Consider the following 6,724-nt stretch of genomic DNA (forward strand, 5'->3'; position numbering starts at 1 on the left):
TTGATTGTGGAGTTGGTCAAATTAGTCGGTCATGCAAACGAGGCTGGTACTCAGAAGGATCCGAGCTTACGTGGTCGAATGTTCAAGCACGTAGACGCCAAAAAGTAAGAACAAAGGTCTAGAATGCAAAGGGAGAAGAGAAGGGCGGACACTCGCGTGAGAAATATGAGGAGCGAAGGCTCCTATTTATACTAATCACGTGAAGGAATAGGGTTTTCGGAGAGACTTTGGAAGTGAATCTCGGAAAGATATGAAAAAGATACGAAAAATACGCAGGAAAGGACCTTGAAGAGGCGCAACATCACTGCGTCTCTTGGAAGAGGCGCGACACATCTGCGTCCTTTTCCCAAGTGGTTTCCTTCTGCGGAAGAAAGATTTCTGTGTTTAAGTTATGGAATGACGGGATAATTTGGTTTTCCTTAATATTTTGTATGAATATTACGGGAAATTCTTTACCAAAGATTAAAAGATTGTGAAATATTTATAAAATAAGGAATAGAAATATCCGAACATTCCGAACATTCGACTCGGGATTTAACGGTTATCGAGAAAATGAAGACGGTTTTAGACCGGACTCCAAATGTACTTTAATTATCACAAACGACCGTATCGACGCGTAGATGACAACTAAGAGGTAGACATTAATGTTTGAGCAATCACTTGACGATAAACTTACGAATTGTCACAAATCGTTCCGCGTACCAAACATGCGGCCCAATCATCACCGGGTGTTTTGCGAGGTGCGAAACGAGGTGTCTACACCTTCCTATCTTAAATTTGTTTGTTGACTGTTTTTTATAGATTGAATGAATTGGATAAGCATGATGGGGTTTCAGTTTGGAGGTTGATTTTGGATCAATTTAATGATACTTTAGTTAGGATATTGTTTTGTTCTTCAATGTGCTTGCGTGGTATGATGGTGATGAAGGTGGAGAGATGGGGATTACGACGTTTGTTGAGCCATTGGTGATATTCTTGATATTGATTCTAATGTTATAGTTGGGGTGTGGCGAGAAAGCAATGGATTGGTTTGGATGATCAATGTCAAGTATTTCCTTACCTGGGAATATGTCGATGATGGGTGGTCGCCAACGAACTTTAATTTCTCGTTTGAGAAGTGTACTTATTACTTTGAAATTGTTGTAGCACTGGATGTTGCTGCAATTCCTGAAGGTTTCCCTGCAATTATAACGACTTGCCTGGCCCTTAAAACACGAAAGATGGCTCAGAAAAATTCTCTGGTTAGAAAATTATATAGTGTTGAGACTCTTGGTTGCACAACTGTTATTTGTTCCGACAATACTGGTACTTTGACCACCAATCAGATGGCTGTGTCAAAACTTGTTGCCATGGGCTCGAGGTGAGGTGCCATTAGAACCTTCAATGTGGAGGGGACTACCTATGATCCAGCTGATGGTCTAATACAAGACTGGCCTACCGGTGACATGCATACAAATCTTCAAATAATTGCCAAAGTTGCGGCTATATGCAATGATGCCGGTGTCGAACAATCTGGTGGTCACTTTGTTGCCAGCTGTATGCCTACTGAGGCTGCATTAAAGGTGAAACTTGAGAAAAATTTTGCCTTCCTGTTTTTCTCTTTTGGCATGTGCATTACTTCCACTGGCGTTCTTAGATTAAGATCAAGTCATTATATGTAGACATGAGAGCGGAAAGGTTGTCTCAAAGTATTGGCATTCCAACCATATTAGTTTGATTCACTTAAACCACACAAAGTGGTATGGAGTTCTATTTGGGTTTGTGTGAATTTTGAGAGATATTAATTATGTAATTAGGGTGTATTTTTACTTAGTTAAAAATATTATGGTCAGCTGGCATGACTGGTCATGATTGTGTGAGGCCGTGTTAGTTGTTTTGATAAAGATGATAGATATAGGGTTAGTTGTGTATTACATTCATTACAGCGGCATGTTTGTATTTTTTTATATGAGATCTGAAAGTAGTAGCACGCCGGAGTTGAGCGGCAATCTTAAGTTGTCTCATTTTTATATATTTTTTTTTGCTTATCAATATCAGGAAACCTCAGGCAGATTTGTTACTTATATTTACTTTTGTGATACTGAGAAACAATATCACACGTTATTAGAAACAATATCACACCTTATATAAAACAATATCACTATTTCACAAGTGCTTTAATGACTCTCCAATTTTGTGATACTCTAAAACAATATCAGAACCATTAAAATAAAATACCACAAGTTCTTAGAAACAATATCACAGGTTTGTTATTAATGTGTTAAACTTACTACTGACATGTTTTTTTTATCTTTGGTTTCTTTTTTTGCAGATTGTTTCACTTCCGGATGTTGATTAAGAGGTTGTGTGCATGCTGAGAAAGTCTATATTACATCATCAACTTAACAAAATCGTCTTTTTTTACTCATTTTACTCATATATACACATTCTTTTATGCTTAAATGTAATTCCAAATGGCAACAATTTTATATTCTTTCTTCATTTTTGGTTACCAATATCATAAAACCCCAGAATCAATAATATAGTGTTACCAAGATTTGCCTTTTGTATTTTACAATATCACACGTTATTGTAAACAATATCACACTTCATTTGAAACAATATCACCATTCTTCTGAAACAATATCATCACATCACACTTAATTGTAGACAATACTTCTTGTGTGATATTGTTATACAATATCACATGTATTTATAAACAATATCACTCTGTATACAAAACAATATCACGGTTAAAAGTATTTTAAAAGGCGTCTCCAATTTTATGTTACTGTGAAACAATATCATAACCAGTAAAATAAAATACCACAAGTCATTAGAGACAATATCACATTGTATGTAAAATAATATCACACTATATACAAAACAATATTTAAGTAAAAAGAAATTTTAAATCCCTATCCACTTGTGTTATATGAGAAACAATATCACAACCATTAAAGTAAAATATCACATGATATTTGAAACAATATCACACTTTACCAAGAATTATATCAGAGACAAAAGAAATTGTTTAGCCATAACTACTTTTGTAATCTTGAGATACAATATTCACCTACACCATAAATAATTAAGGATTGAGTAACAAATGAAATAAGTTCTACCAGCATTACATCCATGTACTTCCAGTTACAATTTTTTGTCCAACATATCTAGCTAGTTGTCATTCTAATTGCTTCCTCTACCCGTTGTTCCTGGAACTTAGGTTCATGCTTATTACCCTTCAGTTTCAAGGTCTCAATGACTGTATCACAATGCTTAAAAAACTTGTCAAAATCAACTATCAAAGCTTCAATTTCCCTGATCTCGTCTTTAGCTTGAATAAACTTAAAATATGCTTCCATGTACTTCTGCCAACCCGCCTTGGACTCCAAAACCTTCACCTCAGAAGCGAGTAGAACATGAACCTTCTTCAATTTAGCAAGTATCATTTCCATGTTCTTTGTCTCGCACTCACAGTGTGTACGTTCACGACATGCTTCTATATATCTTCTTCTATAGACAACGACATCTGATCTTACTGCAAGGTTTAGAAGGTGGTGTAGCCGAGAATTCAAAAGGCTGACATTCATACGGATATCTTCATACTATGTCAACATTTTCCTCCACGGTGAAAAGTTTCTTAGGAAAGTAAATGGAGTGTTAGTCCTTAAGGCAGTATCTATGCGAACAGTCTCAGAGATAGTACTTTTTATATTAAAAAGTTCAGGATTTTTCAGTCTTTTAAATAGATGAATATCAAATAGCAAATACTTATAGGACAAAACAGGATTAACATCTCCTAAATGGGGCAGAGATGGTCAAGAACAATATATAAGACAAAACAAGAGAAGACACATTATAGAACTGGTCGTTTACGTTTCGAAAGATATTCATGTTAGCCGACCTTAAATCATCTGGGCTTAAACTGAGAATTGAGGTGGCCACAAAACAAGATTTATGCACATAAAATATATGCCATGAGCACATGCCATACACATAGACAACTGAATGTTTTCATGTACTGCTCATTGTCATCAAAATCCACTCCATAATCCTGCAGCTAGATGAAGCAGGCAGTTATAAGTGCAACGGTCTTAAAAGGACCTCAATTGATATATTTGTTCTTCAAACATCTAATGATCCGACCTACTATCATTACTTCATGCATTTGAACCAATATGCTAATAACTGCCCCATATCTAGATGAGTCATGAGTGTATATATGAACCAATACTACATATATATGTCGTAAACTTTCATCACACCAGCTAAAATGGCTCCATGAGTGTCATAAGATCCTGCATAACACAATAAGATAATTTTGACACCTAAAACAGAAGCATGACTTCACATATTTCATTATGTCAACAGGAGACCTAAAACCATGGAAGTCCAATATATATCAACTAGAAGCTAATTAATTAGTTACAAATTGATACAATATACAGCCACATCATCATCATAAGTAAATCCATAAGAAGTTACACAACTAAAAACTTCTAAAAAGAAAGTAAAATGAGCTTGTCTTAATACAGTAACTCATAATATGTGATACTTCAGCAGCAAAGATGTGATATTTATAAGATTTCGAACAATTAAGAACCTAAATGTATACTACTACTACGAGATAACATTAAGGAGTAACAATGTAAAACAGATGTACATCAATCTGGTACAAGTTTAAGAAGATGTGAAATAAGATACTAAAAATGTAAATTAATTTTACATAACAAACAAAACTCGATCAAAGTGAAATAAATTAAAATCGCAATCAAATAACAAGACAATATGAATCAATCTCAGCAAAATTATAAATCGAGAACAAAAAATCATAATACCAGGTGAATTGAACATAGATCAGGAAAAATTACTGAATATATAACAAATTTGTAACTTGTTCGAATTAAACCTAGATGTATGAGAAAGAAGACAAATAATTCATATGAGATTCTCACAAATTAAACCTGAGTTAGGGAAAAGAGATACAAAGCATGGAAATCACAATAGTAGCTACAAAATCATAACAAACGCAGTAAGATGACTAGTAACTACAAATATATGTAGCAAAAACAACAATCATGAAAATAAAGCTGAAATTACAAATTAAAGATAAAGTAGATGTACCTGATATCACGATTTTGATTGAAAGAGCATGATCGTTGATAAGAAATAGAAGAACGGTAAATTATTGAGTTGAAATTGAAATCGAAACATAGAAATCACGAAATAAAGGGTTAGGAAATTAGGGATTCCATGGGAGAAAACGTAGAAGAAGGTAGAGGGTAATAGAGAGAGAAACGAATTGGGTGAAAATGAATGATTTCGACGGAATATGGAGGTTTTATACCTGCTCCTCAAATTACCATAATACCCTTAATTATCCGCGTTAAATAATAGACATTGGATCTCTTAAAGTTGGTGGCTAGTATTAATCCTCAATCCTCAAATATATGAGTCATACTCACATGATCCCATTCATATATATATATATATATAGAAATAGGATCATATGAGTTTGGTTTTTTGGTGAGTTACCCCTCTAAATCTGAACCACTAATCTAATCTAAGATGGATGACTGAGATTAGATCTTACTCAACCTACAAATACCCACTTTTCCCTCAATCTCCCCCATTATTAGAAAAGACCACTCTCTCTCCTCCTTCCACCTCTAAAAAACCAGAACCAAAAAAAAAAAGAATCGATGCAAATTATGAAATTCAATCTTCATCAATTTGATTCAAGTTTTAGGCTACAAACATCATACTCGTCCAAATTCGTCATCAATTATGGAGATTTCATCGTCACTTTCGCTTCATCTTCGTATTTCTCTTCAATTTCACTATAGGTAAGTACTAATTTTGTTTTTCTAGATCTAATTTGTGCGTTTTCATTATCGTTCTTGTCTAATATTCATTTCATTTTCGCTGATTTTTTGTATATTCGTTTATTCTTATGTCTTTTGTTATTAAATTACTTGTTTTCTCATTTTTTTTTGCCAATAAATAAGGTTTTGAGTTTGAGATGAGAATTCTAAATGATTTTGTGCATTTTTATGTTGATTGTAAGGTGTTTGAGTAGGTTTTTTTTATTCAATTCTATTTCTATAGCTTATGATAATTTCTCGGATTTTGTGGTTAGTCTGGTAATAACAGTTATTGTATTACTTTAACCGAGTTATTGTATTATTCAAACTCAGTTATTGTATTTTTTAGTTACTTGTTTTGCTATTTTAGAATATGTTATGGTAATAATAGTTATTGTATTGCTTTAACCGAGTTATTGCATTATTCAAACGTAGTTATTGTATTGTTTTAACTTAGTTGTTTCAAATTAGTGTTGTTATAAGATGACGTCTTCTTATATAATCTGTTTAAGTTGGTTATAATAATATTACATCTCAATTATTGTATTGTTTTAACTTAGTTATTTCAATTTGGAGTTATTATTGTGGTCTTATATAATATGCTTATAGTCGGTTATAATAATATGCTTTATTTCTCTAAAATATCCAGTTATTTTATAGTCGTTTTATGGTTATTTCAATACTTATAGGTGGTTATTGTATATCAGTTGCATAGTTATTTATAACTTACCCCCTTTTTGTTTTTATTTCTTTCAGTGAGTTTTTGTTGTCTGCTGGTTCAACTCTCATCAATCGGCAAGACATGGTTCTCGTTAGGAAGAAATACTGGTGGAAGAAACGTGGAAACAACAACAAGACATGGTTCTCGTTGGAAGAAT

General features: G+C 33.3%; 1 pseudogene; it reads left to right on the forward strand.

Annotated features, from left to right (window-relative positions):
* The first annotated feature begins 824 nt into the window (after positions 1-824).
* Positions 825-1,661, forward strand: LOC141590139 (calcium-transporting ATPase 4, endoplasmic reticulum-type-like; annotated as a pseudogene).
* Positions 1,662-6,724: the final 5,063 nt, after the last annotated feature.

The sequence above is a fragment of the Silene latifolia genome, chromosome 7 (genome assembly GCF_048544455.1).
Source record: "Silene latifolia isolate original U9 population chromosome 7, ASM4854445v1, whole genome shotgun sequence".
In the NCBI taxonomy this organism is placed as follows: domain Eukaryota; kingdom Viridiplantae; phylum Streptophyta; class Magnoliopsida; order Caryophyllales; family Caryophyllaceae; genus Silene; species Silene latifolia.